The sequence below is a fragment of the Podarcis cretensis genome (assembly GCF_951804945.1).
Source record: "Podarcis cretensis genome assembly, chromosome: 8".
In the NCBI taxonomy this organism is placed as follows: Eukaryota; Metazoa; Chordata; class Lepidosauria; order Squamata; family Lacertidae; genus Podarcis; species Podarcis cretensis.
Window position 1 is genome coordinate 10,292,690 of NC_137177.1, and position 24,968 is coordinate 10,317,657.

At 48.4% G+C, this 24,968-nt stretch overlaps 1 protein-coding gene and 2 long non-coding RNA genes across 4 annotated transcripts in view; 2 read left to right on the top strand and 1 right to left on the bottom strand.

The window, feature by feature from the left end:
• The window catches only part of BCAM (basal cell adhesion molecule (Lutheran blood group)), a 62,244-nt gene that overhangs the window by 1,785 nt on the left and 35,491 nt on the right, over nucleotides 1-24,968 (top strand). The window lies entirely within an intron of this gene.
• Nucleotides 2,464-6,610, bottom strand: LOC307221423. Its single transcript, XR_013841397.1, has 2 exons — nucleotides 3,748-6,610; nucleotides 2,464-3,244 (listed from the first exon to the last, which is right to left on the bottom strand). It is a non-coding gene; the product is annotated as an uncharacterized lncRNA (long non-coding RNA).
• LOC307221439 lies at nucleotides 3,249-3,767 on the top strand. Its single transcript, XR_013841413.1, has 2 exons — nucleotides 3,249-3,473; nucleotides 3,689-3,767. It is a non-coding gene; the product is annotated as an uncharacterized lncRNA (long non-coding RNA).

The window sequence follows — 24,968 nt, forward strand, 5'->3', positions numbered from 1 at the left end:
CTTATCATCTCAAAAAAAGCTGTTTTGAGTGCTAAGCCTGAGTGCTCTCTGGAGCATGAGGATTAATATAAAAGAGTGCCTCTGGGCATGTGCAGAGTTTAAAAAATATCTAAGGAACCGCTCAGCCCACCTTTACATATTTGGGATTAGGAGACTGAGCTCAGAGGGTGTGGCTTTTACACAGGGGTGAGATCCAGCACCTCTAATTCTTGCTACTTGAAAAAAATAAACCAAAAACTACAACCCAGCTTTCAGTCCTCCTCATTGGAACTGTAGCAAAGAATGGCTCTAGCGGCCTGAAATTCAGAAAACAAGCTCTGCAGAGCCTTTTCGCTTGGGTTCAAAATTACCCCTCAAGTACACTTTCTTGCCCCACTCCCTTTCAAATCATCTTGGGGGCCCCTTTCTCTCAGGACACCGGGTTTTGCGCCACCCTGCCAACACCCCCTGAGTCATGACCCCCTCACGCTGGATTTTGTAGATGCTAGAGGCTGGCACACAGGGGAGGATGTTTATACAATCTGCTCTTAGGGAGGCGGATGGGCTCGGATGCTGGAATGGTGCTGGGTTGGGTGTGGAGGGCTCTGCTGGAATGAGGCAGGGGGTGCCCAGAAGAGTGGAGGAGGAGGAGGTGTAAATCAGTTGTAAGTCTCCCCCAGTCCCCTTCCCCCAGCTTGGAGTACTGGGAGGGATGCTCTTACCCAAACAAGACCCAGCTCGTTGTTTGCTCAGCCCCAGCCTCTTTGCATTCCTGGTCCCCTGCGTTAGCTTTTCCCAGCCTCCTGGGCTCTTCAAGAACCGCTCCCTTTACCCCTCCGAGCAGTGGCTGAGATTGCTGCTCCAAGGCACCTCTGCCTCACCCCAGGCGGAGGCAACAGCAAGCACCTTGGGAGAGGATTTTGGGGGGTGTCCCTCTAGTCCCCCCCTTCTTGAAACCTTCCCATCCAGAGCACCCTTTAGAAAAGGAGGTGTTCTGAGACTTGAGCCCCTTTGAAAACCACATATCCGATTATTATCAGTTGGTAAGCCTCTTTTATGGCAGGCCCCTTTAAGAACCCATTTTGTAAAGTGCTTAATTCATCTGATCCTGGCGAGCTCAGCTTGGGCATCCTTCATAATCTTGAAGTATTTTCTCCAGGCCCAGAAGTATGAGATCAGGGCGGCTCTCCTGGTTTCCTGACTGCTGGGGAGGAAAAAAAGAGAAGTCACTCTGCACATGCTCACTACAGCCATCGCCACCATGTTCCAGAATTGAATCTTGGCTGAGATTTCAGTTCTCACGCAGCCCCTCTTTAGGCGTATCCTCCTCCTCCTTCTCCTTCAAAGATTTTTACCCTTTTTGTGTACATAAGAGCCACGAAAATCAATAAATTACAGCAATTAAAGCCTCTCCAGGTACAATTTCAGCAACTACAGCAGCCAGAACATTAAAAAGGGAGGGCAGAGAAGACAATATTGATAGCAAATGCCAGGATAAATAGAAAGGTCTTTAACTGCCTGTGAAAGCAGCCCATTGCCACGGCTTTGCTGATTTCCATTGGTAGCTCATCTGCAAAACGGGTACCACCACAGATAAGGCCATCCTCTGAATCCCTGGCCAACCAGGCTTCAGGAAACGGGGGTCCGGTCTGGAGGGCTTCACGCATAGATCACCCTGAGCTGTGTTGGGAAAGGTGATCTTGGAGAGAGCCTTGTCCCAAACTCTTTCAGATCTTTATAGGTCAAAACACGTACCTTAAATTGGATGTGTGGCAGCTAGCTGGCAGCCACACCCTGGGTGGCATAATGTGTACTGGGCACGATTCCTGGTTTCTCTTATCTGCGTTCGCAGCTTCAAATGACAAGGGACTGAGATAAGGAGTTTCATTTACTTCAGTTTAAATTAATATTGGCAACTGCCTTTTGGATTTAAGGCTGCATTTTAAGAGAGTGTGTGTGTGTTTTATTAATGCATGCTGTCTTAGTGGTGTAGCTGAAAAGTAGGATATTTATTACATATTACATGAATATATACTTTTTAAAACAAATATCTTATTGTATAAAATGGGAGGCATTAACTAAGAGTTCCAAATGCAATGCTATATGCTTAAAATGCATTAGTTGCTCGTGACGCCCATTGTAAATCTCCTTGCACTCTGCTAATGGTGAGCATCAAGGAGCTGTGCAGACAGAGTTGTGGCATCAGCGCATGGGGTGAGGAGGGTTTTATCTAGTCCCCTGATTACTAATGGGGTGCAGACGTGCTGTGAAATCATCCCCAGCTACTGTGTAGAAGCAGTGCAGATGGCCAGCTCCCCATGTGGCCGTATATCTGCCCTAATAAGTCCCCACTTGCTGAATTGAGGTAGTTAAAGAGGTAAGGAGATTTGATTTCTTGCAGATGCAGGGGTCCCTGTCCTTGTTAATGGTGATGAGGGGCAGGATAAAGGGAGGAGAATAAAGAAACTGCAAAGCTCAAAAGCGTGATGCAGAAATCGGGTGTCGTGTTCTCCAGCAGTGCGCTCATACAAGCCTAAACGGGCTCCTCGACTGTGGTGCGTGTAGCATCCGGGAAGAAGCCTTGAGCCCTTGAGGGGGTAGATAGTTGTTTTTGCTCCCGCTGCTTCATTTTTTAAGCCTGCAGTTTATAGCTGCTGTGTTGTTTTTACGCCGTTGCGTCTTTATGACGGTTTTGGTGGGTGGGTTTGAACTGTGTTGCGGATTCCTAAGATTCTTACGGGAAGGCAGCATAAATAAATTGTTGTGGGAATTTCTGGCTTGTTTTTTAAAAAACTGAGTTTCTAGTCCTCATGGAGGTGGAGAAAAATTTAAGAGTCGAAGGAGGGACTAGCTTGCAATTGGCTTCTCAATAGCTATTTTCTTGCTTTCTTTATGTGGCTTCTCCTTTTTAGAAGTAGCTGCTCTGCTTACCCCGAACCCCACAATTCGGTCACTCGGTCTTCTGACCAGTGCCTGTCCTCGCCTATAGTTTGGAAGAGTGGAGAAAGAAAATGAGATTTGCAACTCAGTTTGTTTGTTCTGACGTGAGTCCCCTGTGCTCAGTGAAACGTATTCCCAGGTAAATGTGCGTAGAACTGCAGCCTGCGTGTCTATTTTGGTTCTCAAGAGGATGGAAAGTTAGGAGTCAGATACCAGATACTGACAGATCTCTGCCTGGGGAGATGGTGGCGCTTGGATTCTGCGAGATGCCTCTTCCAGGCTCAGCCTCAGGGCATTGTGAATGAGACCGGTGTGAGCCTGCTGCCTTTTGCCCAGCCCAGGGGTCAGCAACCCGCGGCTCCGGAGCCGCATGTGGCTCTTTTACACCTTTGCCGCGGCTCCGGGGCGGATACTAGCGAGGGGAGGAGGCGCATTGTGCGCCCCAACACTCCCCACTGTGGCGGGCGCTGTACTGGCTGTGACGTCGCATGGGGGCGGTGCATGCGTTAGTCACGCACTGTCCCGACGTCACCTTCCCGCCCGCCCGCTACATTGTAAGGGGCATGTACGCTGGTCACTGCATTGAAAGGGGGCATATACGCTGGTCACTGTTTTGAAGGGGAGTGAAGAACACACACACACAAAAAGGTAACTTGTTAATTTAACATTTATTTCTATGAGGAGGAGTAATTCTGAGGGGTCAAACAAAGAAATAATAAAAAAGTGACAAAAAAGTTATTTTTATAATGACGAGTTTTGCGGCTCCCAGTTTTTTTTTTCCTTCGGAAATGGGTCCAAGTGGCTCTTTTTGTCTTAAAGGTTGCAGACCCCTGGCCCAGCCCATGTGTGTGACATTTGAGGTGTGAAAATTGCCATGGCTCACTGCGTAGCGAAACAAGACTCGGAGCAGCTTTCCACAAGTGGCATGAAGGATGCTAGAAATAATTGCCTCTGCATGGGAGCCGTGCATGGAGCACACCGTGTCCTGCTGGGAGCTGCAAGCAGAGTGCATGCATGGCCACATTTGCACCAACCGTTGAAAGTGCTATGATACCACTTTAAACTCCGGGAGCTGCAGTTTGTTAGGGGCACCGAGGTTTGTCAGGAGACCCCTGTTCCCCTCCCAGAGCTACAATTCCCAGAGAGGTTTTAACCGTCAATCCCTCTGCACAGTGAACTTTGGGAACTGTATCTCCCTGAGGGGAACAAGCCATAACAAATGGCAACTCCCAGAATCCTTTGGGGGGGAACCCATGGCTGCTTAAAGCCCTTTAAACATGGTGCGCATGGGGCCTGTGTGTGGCAGCGAGGGGTCAGGCAGTCGTGGCAGCTCTTCCACACAAACAGCTTGCCTCGTGGGCTGACCCTCGCGCCCAAAGAAGCCCGGGGCTCGCCCGGGTGCCGCAGGCCTGTCATGGCTCCCTTGGTGACGGGTCGACGTTTTCGTCCGTTTGGGGACACCTCTTATTTCTTTTCCAAATCCTGCCCGCTTGCTTCACATCCGCACAAACGCTCTCCCCTGCCAAAGAGAAAATGTGCGTGCCAGGAGGCGGCTAAGCGGTGCCGGTGACAGAATATGCCGCTCTTGTGTGCCAGCCGTGGCACTCACAGTGCCATGCTGCCAACTCTGGGCTCTCTTCCTCCACCTTCTCCCCCTCGGCCTGATTCCCTGATAACATCGCTTATATCCCTGAGCCAGAGAGAGGGAAGACAACCGGTCTAGCCACTTCAAGGGGCCCTCGAAGCCCAGAGCAGCGGCTGGGGGCTGGGCGGCTGTCCTTGCAGAAGGGGATGTTGCCAAATCCGCCCTTCAGGACTACCTAAGGGGGCAGCGCCCCATCCCCTATTCCCTTGGCAACCGTCCTCTGCTTTGTTCCCCTGCCTTTCCCATCAAGGCCTCTCAAAGCCCCTTTATGCGGCGGCTTCTGTGGTTTCAGGTGTGTTGAGGCCTGTTCCGTCCCACAAGGAACGCCTTTCATTGAAAGGCACCTGCCCCGGCTTCCTTCCTCCCTGGGGCAAGGCCTGTTTTCGTTCCCCTGCTGTCTTTCTCTGCCTCTCCCTTCCCGACGCCCATTTCTCTCTCTCTTTCTTTCCCCCTCCGTTTCTCTTGCTCTGCCTGACTCCTTCTTCGCCCGTCCATCCCCTTCGTCGCATTGTGTTTATCTGACCAAGCGTGTAAACTTCTCTTCAAATTGCAGGCTAGAAATTAATGTGCGTGATTCCCCCCTTCAAACACACACACGTTTATCTGTGGCAGAGCCTGGGCAAAGATTGTCCGGTATACTCGGTCAGAAAGGACACTTGACGTGTGTATTTTGACTTCTGGAGCGCTTTTGTGCGCAAACTGGGCTTTGTGTGCTGCTTCTTCTAAGTAGCCATGCTTTCGCAGGGAACCCCGGAGTCCTGGAAATCCTCTTCCCAGACCTATGGTCTAAAAGCTCTGCCAGAAATTGACCCCGGAACCTTTTATTTTAAAACGCCAAGGCTAAATGTGGAAGCAGGTGTCTCTGAGCACGTGCAGAGTGCCTTTATCTTTCCAGTGATTATTCATAGCTTGCAGGTTTTGCAAGGTTTCTGGAGCCGTGGTTGATAAGCGGTCTGAAGCCACCGCACAGAAATATTTGCGTTGTCTTCTTAGAGCTGGGGAAAGAACCCAGGAGTTCTGGCTTTGATTTTTTCCGCCTGGAGCGCCCCTTCTCCTTGCTCCTCCTCCTGCTCTCAAATTCCTGAAAGTTCCCTCTTCCTTTGCTCTATTTGGCAGCTCCCACACCAGGCAAACTCCAGTTCTCCCCCATGTTAATTAGCTGGCTTCATTAAGCGTGTCTGCAGGCGCCCCAGCCCGGCTGGGATGCTGAGCTGATGCCTTGCTCTCATCACTGCCCTGGGAGCCAGGGAGATAAACAATGTGCCCAGCAGCACCGCCTTCTCTTTCATCCTTAGACTGGCACTGAGGGGTGGGGTGGGGGGGAGAAAGCTCATAAAGTAGTTGCTCTAGCACCAGCTTGTGGTTATTTCTAGACCCCGGGGCTTTTTTTAGCTCCTCTGGGGATTTGGGGCTGGTCCCCCCAGGCAGCTCTGGGCTGGAGCTATTCATAGCTGGGCATTTGGTCTGTGGGAGCTGGGAAAGAAAGCGTCCCTCGCTGTCATTTGCTCTGAACGTGATGCTGAAGAGCAAAGGAACTTTGTCGGATTCCAGCCCCTTGCTCCCACCCTCTGGAATCCATGTGCCGAACATAGCAGGAACCCGCGCGCATGCATGCTACCTGGCGTGCCCTGGATCTGCGGGAAAGCTGCGCCACGGGACTTGGTGTGCGCATGCAAACCGCAGGAGAGTCTGTGGTGCAGACACGCATGTCGCTACATGTACTTAGAAACACGCTTAGGTATGTGCCACAGGGGACGTTTGCCGTGGGTGTGTGCATGTTCTGCACTTGATTTTTAAAAAAGCAAAAGCTCTTCCGAGGCAATCCGGATTCTGCAAGAAGATGAGCTGAATTCTGCGACCTGTGTACATTATACACATTAAGTAAATCTTAATCCCCGCTTCCCCGAGCTTGCAGAATTTACTTTGCAGAATTGTGCTTATGTCACACAGAGGAAGAGAAATCGGCCAGGCGCTGAAATTTACAACACATTAAAACGTGAAATAAAACAAGCCGGAATAAAACAAGTTCAAGCTACCAGGAAAATATTTCAGGTCCTTCTTAATAATAATAATAATAATAATAATACAGTGGTACCTCAGGTTACATATGCTTCAGGTTACATACGCTTCAGGTTACAGACTCTGCTAACCCAGAAATAGTGCTTCAGGTTAAGAACTTTGCTTCAGGATAAGAACAGAAATCGGGCTCCGGCGGCAGCGGGAGGCCCCATTAGCTAAAGTGGTGCTTCAGGTTAAGAACAGTTTCAGGTTAAGAACGGACCTCCAGAACGAATTAAGTACTTAACCTGAGGTACCACTGTAATAATAATTTATTATTTATACCCCGCCCACCTGGCTGGGCTTCCCCAGCCAACTTGATCCACAGACATTGCCAGATGTAATGATGCAGAACATCGCCTGCATTTTTATTTTTTTTTAAAGCTGATTTCTGCAGATCAGCTGTTGCTAGAGGCATGGGGCAACTATCCCTAACCTGGTGTGGGTGGCTTCCAACAAAATATTAAAATACAGTAATGCACCAAACATTAAAATCTTCCCTAAACAGGGCTGCCTTCAGATGTCTTCTAAAAGTCTGGTAGTTGTTCTCTTTGACATCTGGTGGGAGGGCGTTCCACAGGGAGGGCGCCACTACCGAGAAGGCCCTCTGCCTGGTTCCCTGTAACTTAACTTCTTTAAGTGACATGTTGCTTTCTCCCTATTTATTTAACTACTTATCTTATAGAGCTGCCCCACAGCAAAAGGAAGGCAATGTAGGGTAGTGGTTAGAGTGTCGGACTCGGACCTGGGGGATGAGGGTTCAAATCCCCACTCAGTCCTGACGCTCACGGAGTCCGTCACAGCCTCTTGACCTACCTTGCAGGGTCGTTGTGGGGGATTAACCGAGGAGAGGGACAAACCATGAACCCCTTGGGGAAAGGGGGGGGGGAGAAAATGCAATGAATAAGCTCTTCTGCTTACCTGCTTAAGATCTCCAGAGGGGCCAGCCAGATGGAGATTTCAGTTGCCAACCTGGCACCCAGAGATCTCCACGTGGTCGCAATTGGACCAGCGCCAGTAGCAAATTGGATAATTTCTAACACCCCATCAGGACCAGTAGCTCTGATGCTGCAATGCCGGAGGCTGCATCCAGCATTTCTTTGGTTGCACATGCTCTCAGGATGGGTGTCCCCAAACTTCCTCTCTCCTTGCTAAGTGAACTTTTCTAAGCCTGCTTTGTGCAGCAGCTGTTGCTAAGTAAACTGGGGAACTCGCTATCTCCAGCCGTCCACCCAGCCTCCCCTTGACCTTCTGCCATCTAGTCAAGATGTTTCTCTTCCAACATGCATCTGGCCTCTCAGGTTCAGTTTTTTAGCAAATCGACCTTTTTATTTGCACTGCATTTCTACGCTGCTCCCTTTTCTTGTTTTATTGATTGCCAACATGTTACAAATTGATTTTAAACTGTTGTTAGCTACTCTGCGATTGCACAGAAAATCAGCTGAAATAAAAACGAGCCAAAGAATAAATATGAACATTGCAATATGTTTTTGTGCCAAAGCTGGACACCCTTCCTAACTGGCGCTGTTAGGGCTAGGGTGATGGTGAGAATTGCTCCTCTGGTGAGAATTCGCCCTTTTCTAGATCAGGTGTAATATTATAGACTTGATTACGTGTGTGTGGTGGGGGAGAGTGGGCAGAAAAATGGAGGGATGGGTCTGTGGACTGCAAAACTGATTTCAGCTGCAGAACTGATTTCTTGCTTGTCCTTGGAATTATAGTGTTGTCGAGTTGGGAGGAACCCCAAGGTCATCTAGTCCAACCGCCTGCAATGTAGCTGTCCCTGGGTGGGCTCGAACCACTGACCTTCTGGTTAACAGCCAGACACACTGACCCATGGCGCCTTTGCCTGCACATCTGGTTTCCTTACATACCACATCAAGCTTTCTTTCCCTCTTTCGCCTCTAGGCTGTGTGTGTATATGTGCGCAAGCATGATATTATCGTTATTCTTGTTGTAAAAATCTTAATTTTATGGCAAGGAAATCTGGTTTCTGTAGAAGTGGAAATAAAAATCAATTGATTTGCACCCATTTTTATTTTCAGTTCTACAGAAACCGGATTTTTCATTTTTTAAAATTTATTTATTTTATTATTTCTTTAATGTGTATTACGCCTTTCTCCCAAAGCAGGGCCCAAGAATAAATTAAGCAGATGCAACTTTAGAGTGGGGAAAAATCAAATAAGGAACCCTATTAAACAAATAAGTACAGTGGTACCTCAGGTTAAGTACTTAATTTGTTCCGGAGGTCCGTTCTTAACCTGAAACTGTTCTTAACCTGAAGCACCACTTTAGCTAATGGGGCCTCCCGCCGCCGCCAGAGCACGATTTCTGTTCTCATCCTGAAGCAAAGTTCTTAACCTGAAGCACTATTTCTGGGTTAGCGGAGTGTGTAACCTGAAGCGCATGTAACCTGAAGCGTATGTAACCCGAGGCACCACTGTAAATCGATCATGCATTGTGCGATTTACGCAAAAAGATACACATGCATGTCTTCATTTTTGTTTTCAAGGGTCCAGATATTCAAGGCATCATTTCATATTCTTTCAAAGAGGACCAGGAAAATGATGGAGAGGCAGCTATGGAAATCTGATTTCTGTAGAACTGGAAATAAAAATGGGTGCAAATCAATTGGTTTGCACCCATTTTTATTTATTATTTCCCTAATGTGTATCACGCCTTTCTTCCAATGCAGGGCCCAAGGATAAATTAAGCAGATGCAACTTTAGAGTGGGGAAAAATCAAAGAAGGAACCCTATTAAACAAATACGTAAACCTATCGTGCATTGTGTGATTTATGCAGAAAGATGCACACACAGGTCTTCATTTTTGTTTGCAAGGGCCCAGATATTCAAGGCATCATTTCATATTCTTTCAGAGAGAACCAGGAAAATGATGGAGAGGCAGCTATGGGACACTGGGCGGGGGAGGGGGGGAGAGCCTGTTATCATGGTAGGATGCTAGGAAAGAAAAACAATGCGAGGGGACTGAAGTTTGCCTCTTGATCTTTGGTACCTCTTCATATACTGCAAGGCTTCTCACCAGCCACGAGGGCTAGCCAGTTTTCTTTAACAAAGGAGGGAGTGAGACTCCCAGGACGCCAAGTTTTGAGCTGGCTGCCCAGCGCTGCAGTTGCAAGCCCAAATCCCAGTGGTGCAGAAACGCTGCGTTCTTTCTGCTCCCATTAGTCCTTGGCTGCTCGTCTTCCTTTGGGTTCCTCCTCCTCCTCCCTCGGCCGCCCCCCCCCGCTCTTCCTCCCCCCCCTCCCTGTTTTTATTCCTTGGTTGTCCCTGGCTTCTTTTCATGGCAGGCCACAGCTGTTCCCTGGGTCAGCGGCACCTGTTACTGTTTAATCAGCCTCCCCTTTCTCAGTAACTCCTTCGTCTCCGCCACCCCACCCCACCCCGGGGACGACCTGGAACCCGCAAGGCTAGCAAGGGAGATCCCTCCCTCTGGGGATCTGCAAATAGAGAACGGCCTGTGTGATCCACTTCTAGGACTTCATCAGGATCCTCCCCTTTTGCTCTTTTTAGAAGTGACTAAATAGCCGTGCTTCTCAAGTCACTAGGAAGCATGACATAGAAACATGTGCATGGCCTCAGGGTATGTCCTCGGAATCCTGCACCTTTTCTCCTTCTGCCCCGTGTTTCTTCTTTTCCTTTCCAGAAGTGGAATTCAGGTGCCTTTTGAAAATCAAACTGTTTCAGCAGGCCTTTGGCCTGGTTGGCTGATGATCAGCGTTCGAAACTCCCGTTGTTCAAGGCGCATTTTGCGAGCGTCATCAGCGCGAGCAGTTTCTGAGCTCTGGGGGCAGTACTGCGCCTAAGATTTCAGATTAAAACTGCAGAGGGGAAAGAAAGGAGGACCCTTTTCTGCCTCCCCACTTCCAGCTACTCTCTGAAGACTGGAGAAGAGAGATTCTCTTAAGAATATTAGGGGGCTGGGCAGGGGAAGGAATAGACCATGTGAAAAATGAACACAATACTTTAGCTGCAGTTCATTCATTTTCAGCTTTGTATTCTTCTTTTAAAAAGTGCGCCTAGACATTCTTTTGTTGCGCCCGTAACCTAGGTTTAAGCTGCCATTTAGCCGCTAGCTTCATATCTCAGTTTCTAATACTGATGATGATATATTTATCCCCCATGCCCCAAGATGTCTATCTTATCTAAGTGGCTGGTTTGCATTTAATTTTGGGGGGGTTTGTCTGGTGTGAGAGAGGGAGAGAGAGGAAGAGAGAGAATTGTTCTGTACGCCATTCTGGGAGGTTGAGAAGCAGAAACAGAAAGGCGACGAGACATCAATATTTTAAGTAAATAAATAAGCGCGCTGCTGGGCTCCCCATGGATGTGGTATGCATCCTGCCTGAAGGAGCTGTGTTCTAAATGCCTTTTCATGCTGTGACTTCATGTCAGCTACTTGTAGACATCTCCTGGCTATGCGTGTGGCGGGGACAGGAATCACCTCTCTTTATGTGTTTCTCTGTTCTGTCCCTCCTCCTCCTCCTGTGACATGAAACCATATCAAGGTGCATGTTCAGAACAGCTAGCTTAACCCATGAAGCTGCCTTAGGGTAGGCCTGACCATCTCAGCACTCCTCTGGAGATCTGTTTGGCTAATAAAGAGTTAACGCCAACTCACTCGGTGTGATTTACTGCTGCTCGCTTCACAGGCAGACGTCTTCTCCATCAGCCTTCCTCAAATGGGCGCCCTCCCAGCTATTTTGGACTATGACCACTCCTATTCCAAGGAGGAATTGTGGGAAATGGATTAAATCAACGAAACACCTGGAGGGCACCAGGTTGGGGGCAGCTGTTCTACACCACCTGCTACCTGATCCTCGTAAACTGGAAATGCCAAGGATTTAAATGGACTGTGCCAGCTTGTACTCCCTACCACTGAGTTGTGACTGCCCCCTCTTAAGTTTAAGGGACACGGGTGGCACTGTGGGTTAAACCACAGAGCCTAGGATTTGCCGATCAGAAGGTCGGCGGTTTGAATCCCTGTGATGGGGTGAGCTCCCGTTGCTCGGTCCCTGCTCCTGCCAACCTAGCAGTTCGAAAGCACACCTGTGTAAGTAGATAAATAGGTACCACTCCGGCAGGAAGGTAAACGGCGTTTCTGTGCGCTGCTCTGGTTCGCCAGAAGCAGCTTAGTCATGCTGGCCACATGACCCAGAAGCTGTACGCAGGCTCCCTCAGCCAATAAAGCAAGATGAGCGCCGCAACCCCAGAGTCAGCCACGACTGGACCTAATGGTCAGGGGTCCCTTTACCTTTACCTCTCAAAACCTTTCGCTGAGCTCTTGCCCGATGGGAATCATTGCAGTGGCTTCTCCCACACGCCACCCTTGCAACTTTAATATATCTGCGTGTAAGCGGCTGGCTAGGAAAACCTGGAGGAATTACATGTTGCAATTTAACTAAATCTTCTGCAGCGGCAGCTCCCTGTTTGGAAGCCGAGTCATCTTAGCGGTCTCTCTTTCATTCCCCTAATGCATTAAGACGCCGCGGCCAAGAAGGTTCGGAGAAACCGCAAGCCAAGCATGCCTTTCCATCTCGGTCCCATCCATTAGGAGCCTTCCCTCCAATTGGCTGATTAACCTGCAGATTATATGGTTTCAAGCTTTTCAAGGCCAGATAATAAATATGGAGGAGTCCTAATCCGTGTTTGCGATTGGGGTGGTAATTCTGGATTAATTAACACAGAGCAGGAGAGTGTGACATTGAGGTTGCTAACAAATGCTTCCTCCTTCTTGATGTTTTCCAGCAACAGGTTTTCGTCATTGCTTTGTTTATGTGACAACTTGTTCTTCCTCCAAATTTGAGGAAGTGTCTTCTGCTTGGCCAGAGAGGTGTTGTCCAGTCTCTGTCCCCTTTATCAGCTTTGCGTCCCCCCACAAAAAAAGGACTTGTTTGGGATGATAGCAGCTTGATGGGCAGGAAAAGCAGAGCATAAACGCTTTAGCGAATAGATTAATGTTCAGTGGCAAGCATCCAAGCCACCCAGATTGTTTCTCTTTGCTTTGGAGAGAGTCTGTTTTCATTCTGCGCTTCACACTACAGAGGTGTAGGGCCTACGCATTGGCAAAGAAGAGCAGTTCCCTTCTGACGGTCTCCTTGTTTATCGTGGGATCTGTTGCTCTGCTGTGGCTATCGATTAGTTCCTGGGCTCAGTCCAAAGGGCTGCTTTTGATCTCTAAAGTCATTTATGGCTCATGTCCAGCATATCTCAGGGACCTGGGCTCCTCATATGAACCAGCCCAAACCCTTTGTCAGAGGCCCTTCTCGTGTGCCCCACCTGAGGTGACAACCTGGAGGATGGAGCGAGCTTGTCTTCTCCTGCTCCAGAGGGTAGGATCCGAAGCAACGGGTTCAAGTTACAAGAAAGGAGATTCCCGACTCAACAAGAGGAAGAACTTTCTGGCAGCCACAGCTGTTAAGACAGCAGAACGGTCTCCCTCGGGAGGTTGGGGGCTCTCCTTCCTTGGAGGTTTTTAAGCAGAGTTTGGATGGCCATCTGTCATGGATGCTTCAGTTGAGATTCCTTCATTGGCGGGGGTTGGACTAGATGACCCTCGGGTCCCTTCCAACTCTTATGATTCTATGTTTCTAAGTTTCAGAATGCTGCAGTATGAGTTCTGACAGGAGTGAGGCCCTGTTAGCATATAATAACTCTGCTCAGAAAGCTGCACTGGTTTCTGATATGCTACCACATAGGTAGGCAAACTAAGGCCCGGGGGCCGGATCCGGCCCAATCACCTTCTAAATCTGGCCCATGGACGGTCCGGGAATCAGCGTGTTTTTACATGTGTAGAATGTGTCCTTTTATTTAAAATGCATCTCTGGGTTATTTGTGGGACCTGCCTGATGTTTTTTACATGAGCAGAATGTGTGATTTTATTTAAAATGCATCTCTGGGTTATTTGTGGGGCATAGGAATTCATTCATATATATTTTTTCAAAATATAGTCTGGCCCCCCACAAGGTCTGAGGGACAGTCGACTGGTCCCCTGCTGAAAAAGTTTGCTAACCCCTGTGCTACCAGGCCAAGTTCAGTGTGTTGCTATTAGTATATGAATCCCCACCTCTTCCCCTTGAAAACCAGCTCTTTAGTGCAAAATCAGTTCCCCAGAGATGCAGATAAACTCTTTGTCATCTTTTAGGCAGCAGGCTAGACCTTCCTGTTTCCCCGTTAATGCCTTTGGTACGTTAATGTTGCATCTTTTTTAATGGGGTGGCTAGAAGTGGTTGCTGGGTTTTATTTTGTATTTTGTATTGTCGTTGACTTTTCCGTTTTTCCGCTTTTAAATTGCTCCGACGTGTTTCGTTGTGCCCATCCGATTTCGAGGCTTTTCAGTTGTATAAAGTGGACCGGCAGATGGAATAAACAGATAAATAACAGCAATAAGAACAGAAAGGGGCTGGAGATAATCAATACTGGGGAGTGAAAGAGGCAACGCATTCTGCACCAAAGCAAAGTGGATTCTGAGACTGGCATAAGTGAAGCAAAACGCATTGTCAGCTGTTGTGCATCACATATCGAATCTCCTAGACTTGAGGATCGACAAGGAACTAACCTCGCAGCGCCATAAACCCCTGCTCCCTAGAGATACTGACTAGCCCCTTCCCCAGCTTTTAAGACTTGGAAGCATAAGCCTGCCTTTCCCCTGATATATAGCTATCTATTTTAAGCTGCTGCATTATGTCGCCATTTCAAAATATTTTAGCCTCTGTACCATGCAGTCAAGCAATATGCAGTTCTGGCTATGATGTCTGGGGCCAGATTGCATGTTTTCTGTCCATTCATGAGACTGTGGCTTTAGAGACGGAAGAGAAAAGCCCACTTTAGGGCTGTAGGTATAGGGAAACCTTGAACCTGCCGGACAGCTCAGTCGATTAGTATGTGGTGTTGATAATGCCAAGGTTGCAGGTTTGATCCCCATATGGGACATATTTCTGCATTGCAGGGGGTTGGACTAGATGACCCTCAGGGTCCCTTCAAACTCTGCGATTCTATGATTATTTCCACTTGCCGCTGCTCCACTCCCAATTGTCTCTTCCAAAGATGTCCCCCCCTTTTTTTCCTTTTGGAAAGAGCTTTCAAGCTGCAGTAACAGGCTTTTGTGTGTCTTGTGTAATTTGGCACTGACAAGAAAGGGGGGGGGGAAACGAGGCGGGGTACTGACCTGGCTTTGGAAACTTTAGTTAAAAGAAAACCGCTCTTTTGGACGCAGGTTAGTGTGTCGAAGAGAGGGATGATATGTCTGGATTATTGCATCATTTCCATGGCTCTCAGCAAGGCAGAGTTGGGACACTTACAACCTGACACTGTATTGTTTCGATTCCAATTCCCACCGGCATCAACCAACCAGCATGCCCAGTGATCAGGAATGATGGGAATTGTAGTTCAGCAATATGTGAAAAAGGGACACGGGTGGCGCTGTGGGTTAAACCACAGAGCCTAGGACTTGCTGATCAGAAGGTCAGCGGTTCAAATCCCCGCGATGGGGTGAGCTCCCGTTGCTCAGTCCCTGCTCCTGCCAACCTAGCAGTTCGAAAGCACATCAAAGTGCAAGTAGATAAATAGGTACAGCTCTGGCGGGAAGGTAAACGGCATTTCCGTGCGCTGTTCTGGTTCTCCAGAAGCGGCTTAGTCATGCTGGCCACATGACCCGGAAGCTGTACACTGGCTTCCTCGGCCAATAAAGCGAGATGAGCACCGCAACCCCAGAGTCGGTCACGACTGGACCTAATGGTCAGGGATCCCTTTACCTTTACCTTAATACATGAAAAGTACCTAGTTCGCTATCCCTGCTGTAGGGGATGATTTCAGGTGTGGAGGAAGAAGGTCAAGTTTTGCAGCTGAGGTCCCTGGTTTCTTTTCCCATTTTTGGGAAGAGACTTGTAGGGTCCAAGGTCTGAATCTTCTCTGCATCAGGGCAGGAGTTAAGGATCACATATTTATTTATTTATTTGCAAACCTGCCATCAAGCTGGGAGGTAGGACTCCCGGGTTCTGGATCCATTATTTTTACTAAATGTTCACGCTCCAGGAGCTCTGTCTTCAACGAGCAAAAAGTGTGTTAGAGTTGTGGTTTTGTTCTGGTGAGGATGGGATTTCTTGCCCAAGTGCATTTCAATCTGTTTTGGCTCTGGTTTTGAAAATGTGCTTGGAGGCGGAGAGGGGAAAAAACTTCCTGTTTTCTTACGGATAGGATGGTTATCTGGAGAGTCCATAAAAGGTGGTAAAAGCTTGGCTGGAGTTGGCTGGACAGAGTTCAGGGCAGGAGGGATTAGGAACTTTGGGAACTGTAGTCCAAAACAGCTGGAGGGCACTTGGTTGGGGAAAGCTGGGCTAGAGTGCCAAACGAGAAATGACGAGACCCAAGTTCAAATCCTTCCCCAGTCACGAAACCTACCTCACAAGGTTGTTGTGAGTATCAAATTGTGTATGCTGCCGGAGCAGAGGGTTGGGGAACAATGTGCGCTGACCGCCCCAAACTCCTTCAAGTGAAAGTGGGATCGAAATATAATAGCAGACAAACATTTCACCCCACATTTTACTACACGTCGGCAGTGGTAATTCTCTTTTTTGATGCAGGACACGGAGGCTGTACATTTGGAACACAATCAACACACATGTAAAACCTTTAAAGACACATAAAATCCCACCAAGAATCTAGGGAACTGTAGTTTCTTAAGGTTACTGGGAACTGTATATGTGAGGGATGATCTACGGTTCCCAAGGATACTTACAGGGGAGGCAGTGTACTTTAAATGTCTGGTGCAACTGATAAAGTTAGATCAGGCGTCAGCAAACTTTTTCAGCAGGGGGCCAGTCCACTGTCCCTCAGACCTTTTGGGGGGCCGGACTATATTTTTTGGGGGGAAATGAACGAATTCCTATGCCCCACAAATAACCCAGAGATCCATTTTAAATAAAAGCACACTTTCTACTCATGTAAAAACACCAGGCAGGCCCCACAAATAACCCAGAGATGCGTTTTAAATAAAAGGACGCATTCTACTAATGTAAAAACACGCGGATTCCCGGACCGTCCGCAGGCCAGATTGCGAAGGCGATTGGGCCAGATCCAGCCCCTGGGCCTTAGTTTGCCTACTCATGAGTTAGATTGTCTGCAGGGACTCATTGCTTTTGCAAATCCCCCGCCCCTTTCCTTTCTCCGCTGCCCTGAGAGAAGTTGGCTATTCTTAGGAGACCCCTCATCAACATGAATAAAGAGGCTGGCCTGGGTGCAAGCCGGCCTCTTTCATCTGCCCTTCCCATGCCACTGCGGGCTGCGTCTGGCGCAGGCTCGGGGATTTGGGGTGGGTGTGGGCGAGGGGGCTCCCTTCCCGGCCTGGGAGCATCCCCAGCGCCAGCTGTCACTGGTCTGCGTCCCCTCTGCGGGAATCCACTAACAAGGCTAATCTGTCACTCCTGCTTCTCTTCCCCGGCAGGGAAGGCCTGAGGGAGGACAGGGCAACCTGAACCCAGACAGGGCTGGGGGGCCGGGGGTGGGAGAGAGAAAGATGGCCGGGTTGGGCTCAGATGGGCCTGCTTTTGTGTGCGTGCCTCAGAGGTGGGACACCGTGGTCCCGGTCTGATATGGGGAGAGGCAGCTTCTGCAGCAGACATTTTAAGTTAACCAGACAAGCCTAACATAGATTTTTGCAGTGGGAGGTGGTAAATTTGCTTTTAAAAACAAGTAAACAAAACCTTTGAGTGAAATCTAGGGGGCTGTTAAGCTGTCAGAAGTGGCTGGGTATTTACAGTTTGGATAGGGCGGTAAGAGGAAATTTAAGAAAGGGGGGGGGGAAAGCAATGTTTTGCCAAATTCTGGGAGAACTAGCACCAGGATAAAATCCATTTAGCTGTTCTTTGTACAGGGCAATGCGGCTTTAAAAGGTAAAGGTAAAGGTACCCCTGCCCGTACGGGCCAGTCTTGACAGACTCTGGGGTTGTGCGCCCATCTCACTTAAGAGGCCAGGGGCCAGCGCTGTCCGGAGACACTTCCGGGTCACGTGGCCAGCGTGACATCGCTGCTCTGGCGAGCCAGAGCCGCACACGGAAACGCCATTTACCTTCCCGCTGGTAAGCGGTCCCTATTTATCTACTTGCACCCGGAGGTGCTTTCGAACTGCTAGGTTGGCAGGCACTGGGACCGAGCAGCGGGAGCGCACCCCGCCGCAGGGATTCGAACCGCCGACCTTTCGATCGGCAAGCCCTAGGCGCTGAGGCTTTAACCCACAGCGCCACCTGCGTCCCAATGCGGCTTTAGGTGGGTGTTAAGATGCACATTTCCTTATTTTTCAAAGCACCAGTGGCTCATTTGACAACCAGGGTTCAGGGTCCACCCCCCCCCCCCATTTTACCCTCACAACCATGCTATGAGGCCCACAACAGGTTTTTTTGTTTTTGTTTGCAAATGTTCCCACTGGCCCCCTCAAAATGGTGATCCATCGTGTAGCTGAATGTTCCCTTCTACATAAAAAAATAGAATTCAAGAATGTGATAGCTCCAAAAGCTAATCTGGTTGGAGGTGGCGGGGAGATGAAGAGATGAACATAAACATGGCTATGTGCACATTCCCAACGTGAAACTCAGCTGCTTCACTCTGTTCCTCAGTTTCAATGGAAGATGGTTTGGGGGCAGATGCATCAAAGCGCAGTGTTTCATAAAAAAACTGCAGGATAGATAGGGAATATAGCAGTTATTTTGTGTGTACTGTGTTTCCAGAACAGTGGTGACCTGACTTAGGCGCCAAAATCTAGTTTTTTTAGTGTTGGGAGTTAACACCTACCATCTCATTCTTCCGATGTGCATGAGGCTAATTTCCTTTGTGTAATGGGGAGAGTGCCCCTAGGTACATGCAGAGTTCAGTTCCCTTGACGCAGCCACAACAGCCAGTCCTCACTCACCCAGGATCTTAGCAGGGCTAGGTTTCTCCACAAACAAAAGAGCCTTGGTGAATCCCGTTTTGCAAAGTAGGCAGCGTACAAAATGCGTTTCAAGGTCTTTTGCTTGCCCACACACATGGCTAGGAAGGGGGGATTAACTGCACACTATTTGCAAACATGTACATGTGCTCATGCATTTGTTTGCATGCAGGCACGCAGCAGAGGGGGCAGAAAACCATTTTTTTTTTCAGTCAGTCACACTTTGGGTTCAGTGAGTTGTTACCAGAAGCACAAGCTTTTCTCTTCTGCCAAAGGGACACTTTTCTGCTACAGAAGCTCATTACAAGACGGACATTCTTCAAGGGACTGCCTTAAATCTAGCCTATGCTTCTAAACCCAGCTGCTAAGATTATCTGAATCTGAGTGGCAAAACCAAATGCATGGTTCACCATTTGAGTGAAGGGGGCTTCCTTTCCTTGCCCTTTCCCAACCTCAGCTTTTGGGTGTAATGCCGGGAATCCTGGCTGGTTGAAAAACACGTTGACAGTTGAAGTCGCTGCCTGTATGTTTTATCACTTGATCTTGTGTAGTTTTCATAAGTAAACATGCGAATTTGGCTCTCGTGATGAGTCAGAGCACTGTTTCATCTAGCCCGGTGGTTTTTCCCTCTAAGCATCTCGGTCATTTTCCGCTTCAACTTGCCTTTCGAGTGATACCTATGCATTACCTAAACTTTTCTGTGTTGAAGAGGATTCTGGGCAGGTTTTTGTGCGAAGGCTTGGCTCCCGCATGGCGTTTGTTGCAGACCTATTGAGTCTTGCTGTGGCTCTATGTAAATTGAAAGGTTGCCCTAGGCAGGAGTGTGTGAAATGACCGCGAGCTCATTTCTGCTGCTGAAAATGAATGCTCAGGCTGAGTGTGTGTTCATGTGTGCTCTGTTCTTTAATTTTAAGAGTGTGACTTGTCCACACTCCCCATTCTTCCCCATTCTTGTTTTGCATCTGGCTCCTCTTGGTGAATGAAGTAGATTTGACAAGCCTGGCGTCTGCCCACCCCTTCCTCAGAGCACGTCCAATACACCCTGAATTTCTCTCCATTGCAGAGGAATCAGAGGGACCCCAAGGGCATCTAGTCCAACCCCCTGCAATGAAAGAGCCTCAACTAAAGCATCCATGACAGATGGCCATCCAACCTCTGCTTAAACAACCTCCCAGGAGTTTCCCAGGCACAGTGTGAAAAGCCACAAGTCTAGCCTGGATCGCCATGTTCTCTGGCAGAGTTCCTCCCTGGTCTCGCTACCAGAGATATCTTTTAAAACAAAACAAAGCTTGGGGATGTTGCAAGCTGAGCCATGGGACTGTTTACCTACATGAGTAATGGTTCCTCTCCTATACAAGCGGAAGGGCCCATACATAGTTCAGTAGGAGGACATCTGCTTTGCATGTAAAAGGTCCCAAATTCAATCCCTGGCATCTCTCGGTAGGGCTGGGAATGTCTCCCTTTCTGAACCTCTAGGAGCTTCTGCCCTTGGTGTGCGCACTAATGAGCCATGTGACCCAATGCTCTTAACTTCTAATAAAGCAGCTAATAATAATAATAATAATAATAATAATAATAATAATAATAATAATAATTTATTTATACCCCGCCCATCTGGCTGGGTTTCCCCAGCCACTCTGGGTAGCTTCCAACAGAATATTAAAATACAGTAGTCCATCAAACATTAAAAGCTTCCCTAAACAAGGGACTCCTGCCAACCTAGCAGTTCAAAAACACATCAAAGTACAAGTAGATAAATAGGTACCGCTCCGGCGGGAAGGTAAACAGCATTTCCGTGCGCTGCTCTGGTTCGCCAGAAGCGGCTTAGTCATGCTGGCCACATGACGCAGAAGCTGTACGCCGGCTCCCTCGGCCAGTAAAGTGAGATGAGCGCCGCAACCCCAGAGTCGGCCATAACTGGACCTAATGGTCAGGGGTCCCTTTACCTTAAACAAGGGAGGATAATGGTCTGCTCAGGTTTAAATCCTACTTCAGCCATGCACTGCCTTTCTGGAGCTGTCCTTGACATACGGGTGCCAGATGTACCTGATTAAGTGGAACAGTTCTGGTTTGCGCATGAACTTTTTCCCTGTCAGTAGAGCGCAACGTCACCTTCCTCTGCCGTGCTCTCAGTGCCAGCGAACTGAGAGGGAAGGAGGGAGATGTTCATGTTGCAAATGTGCTTTGCCGCCACTCACAGAAAGGCATGAAGCCATGCATCCCAGTGGAGCCTTCTGCCTGGGCGCAGCTGGTGTGCCACTATGGCCCTGTCTCCCTCATGGTGCGGACAGGAGACAAAGTGAGCGAGTGGCACACATCTAAGGCTGGCAGCTCGCATTTTTCCCACCATTATCTATACAGGCCTTTCGAGAATAATGTTCTTCCCACAGGGGAGCCCTTGGAAATCTCTTTCCCACCCTGCTTCTTCTATGCGCATGGCCCCAGGGGAAAGTGTGCTTCACAGGCCCAAACCAACAAGGCCCAGCCTGACCAAAGAGCCTCTGGATGTGGGCCAGAGATCCTCATTCTTGTCCTTTCTCGGTCACGATGGAAACAACTGGTTGGCCTTCCCAAGTTTAATGTCCCCAAAATAAAATGAAATAATCCCCAGACAAAACGGGCCTGGCAGCGCACCCTGGGGACTAGAGAAAGGCGTGTGGGCCTGTATGGTTCCATACGGTTTTAGGCCGCTGGAGGCGCATCTCAGGTGGAGGGAAAATGTGTGTTTGTGTGTGTTTGATTCCTGGTGTCGACCATTCTTGTGAGGCATGGCGTCACCCAAGTTTTGTTTTCACTGCTGCAGGGTGGCAGCAAACTGGCAAGCTGCCTTCTGGTACAGACTGCCAGTCGCTGGCATCTGTCTCGGCCTCCTTCCCACGGGAGACCCAACTTGCACTCTGAACATTAGGCATGCAGGCAAACCCAATGCTAAGCTAAAGGGCATCCATTTTCAGGGTTGTTGTTATTGTTTTGGTAATGTTTGGTAATGCTTTGGTTGTTATTTGTTTTGGTAATGTGTATTGTAGAAAAGCAGAGCTCCGCATCCACATTTGGTCACAAGATACAGTCAGACAGGGGGTCTCTTCATAGCTCCATCATTATCAGACTTCGTAATATATCAATATATCGTGATGCTTAGCTGGTGATATATCGTGATGCTGAAAACCAGATATTGCCGAGCCCTAATGAACAAAGCACTGAAAGGAGGCAGGCAGGGGGGAAAGACACTGCCCTTTTTCCCATCAGTTAACCAAGTCGAAACTCACATATTATTATTATGTGCAAAGCTGCTGAATGGTCTAAAATTTAAAAATATCTGTAAGCAATATAAACGAGAGACAGGGGAAGAGGGAGGGAGGGAGATTTTTAATTGCTTCGGTTAGGGCCATCAGTTTTCCACTACTGGGTTTAGAGGAGATTAATGTAACAATGCATATTTGCTGTTGTAGTTCAGCCTCGCCACCTCTGTGTCCGACAGTTGGTTCAGCTTCGGCAGCCACACTGTGAGCTGACAGGCGGCAGATAACCTGCCCATCTTATTTATACATAATTAACCTCATTTGCATACAATTAAGCATGTGCTCGGCGAGTGGAAGACTACAGCCGGTGGACACATTGCAACATTTCCGCGCCTGTCTTTTGTGTAATTTCTAGGCTGAGGCCAGGAGTGAGCTGTTGTTTATTTTCTTGTTGCTTAAGTGTGAGATTGCTGCACCTTCTCAAGCTCAGAGCAGTTACACCCCTCACTCTGCAGTTGTTCATAATAAACCTATGTCACATTAGAGACAAGTGAGAAAATGGACGGTTTCAACTCTTTGCAAACGGAGGTCGCAAGTCTCCTTTTGCAAAGGCTTCCAGTCATATTTAACGGAGGCTGTGAGTCAGTGATTGTGAAGAAAGGTGAATGTAAACAAACAGAACATTTTTCACCTGGGCCAAGGCAAGGTATATCTGCCAAAATGCCTTTCATCAATGGTGACAGGAGTGCCCTCCTTTCCATTGCCTTGCCCCAGCTAAAATGAGGGTTTGTCAACTCAAACGTACCAAGTAAACCTAAAGCATAGTTTGCAAACCCAGTTTTGGATTCCAGTTTGCTGTCCAGTTGTGAGCCACGGTCTGTCAACTGGACATTATGCCAAGCCATAGTTAAACTACAGGAACCATGCTTTGAAGCTGATGCCTAAATTCAGCCAGAGCCATAAAGCTGTTGTCCCTAAACATTCAAAATCACAATTCTGTCTCTCAGCATTATAGGGGTGCATTATATATTTGAAGTTCTTCTGAGTTTTGATAGTAAGGTGTTTACCAGAGTTGCATCTGCAACTCAGGAGGCTGAAAATTGCAAGGGAAATTGAGTTCTTTCCTCCTCTCACTGTTCCGCAACTAGAAAAGAAAACAAATTTCAAAGTGAAGAAATCAATTTGCTTAGTTTAGATAAACCTGTTAGTGTGCCCCTGTACGAGGACTGGATCGCAGGACTTGCCTGTCACAGTCCTGATCTTGTGCATATCACTCATCTCACCGTATGCAAGAGAGGAACGCTCAGTATTTTCTCGGCTCCATTTTGTCACTCGCTCCGGGGCAATTGCCTTCTCAGAAGCGTGTTTTAGCCTGCTGCAGGAAAGAGAATGGTAAGGGCTTGTTCTGTAACCATTCCTCCCCTTTCATCTCTTTTACCAAAGCTTCTGCTTCTCCCAAGAGAGAAACCTAAATTGGTTTTGCAGGGCTTGGGCATTTTAAAATAACAGCACGTGTTCTTTCTTTGAGAACTTGCCCCATGCCTTCATGTCTTTCTGCTGTGAATCACCCCTCCATACCTCAGCATGCAAAACGGCATTATACAGAAAGTGATTATGGGTGTATCTACTCCAAAATGTTGCAGAACGCTCAAGAATGCTTGGCCTTGGTTCATTATTTTTTCTGATGTCCGATATTGAAGCTGTTTTGCCCAAGACTGGATTATTGCCCAGACTAACAAGGCCAAAGCCTCAGGGTTTTCATAAAATGGAGCTGGTGCATCAATTCATTTTCTTCTCTAAATTTATCAACTAAAAGGCCTCTTCTCAATGGCCTGGCCAAGGGCCTGTGATATTTGGATAAATATGGTGCTGTTTTTAATGGTTTAAGCTGGTGCTGGGGAGAGGAGAGGATTTCACAAGTGGGGGGCCACCACAGAAAAGGCCTGCCCTCATGTTGCCACCCTCCGGACCTCTCGTGGAGGAGGCACATGAAGAAGGGCCTCAGATGACGATCACAGCGTCCAGGTTGGTTCATATGAGGAGAGGTGGTCCTTGAGTTATTGGGATCCTAAGCTTTACAGGTCAAAATCAGCACTTTGAATTTGGCCCGGAAACTAATCGGCAGCCAGGATCGGTATAGTATGCTCAAATCGTCTTGCCCCCCGAGAGCAGCCTAGCCGCCAAATTCTGCACCATCTGGGGTTTCCAAACTGTCTTCAGAGGTTATTCTTTCGGAGTGACCTAGGTTATGTTTTCTGTGAAGTTCCATTGGGCATAACAGAACTAAACGGGCTCGGCCCTGTATACCTGAAGGAGCGTCTCCAGTCCCATCATTCAGACCTACACTGAGGTGCAGCTTCGAGGGCCTTCCGGTGGTTCTCTCACTGTGAGAAGTGAAGCTACAGGGAAGCAGGCGGAGGCAGTGGCGTAGCATGGGTTGTCAGCACCCGGGGCAAGGCAAGTAATTTGCGCCCCCTAACCCGTGGATTTTAGCACTCGAGTGCGAGCGCCCCCCCCCAAGATGTTGCGCCCAGTGCGGCCAGCCCCCTGCACCCCCCACGCTATGCCACTGGGCGGAGGGCCTTCTTGGTAATGGCACTCGCCCTGTGGAACACCCTCCCAAATGTCAAAGAGATAAACAACTATTTGACTTTTAGGAGACATCCGAAGGTAGCCCTGTACAGGGAAGTTTTTAATGTCTGATGTTTTATTGCGTGTTTAATATTTTGCTGGGAGCCACCCAGAGTGGCTGGGGCAACCCAGTCAGATCGGGGGCATATACATAATAAAATTATTATTATTATTATTATTACACACCATTCTCTTGAATCCGAAACCACGTGTTTTCAGTGTTCCTAAAGGCTTAGGAGTGGCTACGAATCCCCACTTTCACACTGACGTTGGAGACAGGGACCCCGTTGCAGAAATAGTAAGGGGTATTCGGGACACACATACCCTGTGCCCTGAACCATTACTCTACTGGTTGGGACCCAGGGAAATAGAACTTTATGTGGTCCTGCCCATTCATCACCAGCCCCATGTCCCCTTATAAAGTGCAATAGTTCTCCTCTGAGCACCCAGAAGTCAGAGTGGAACAGAAACATCCGCCAAAAAGAGAGAAAAGGGTTAAGCACCAGGGGTATGAGGGGTGTGGGAGGATATTTGGGAAT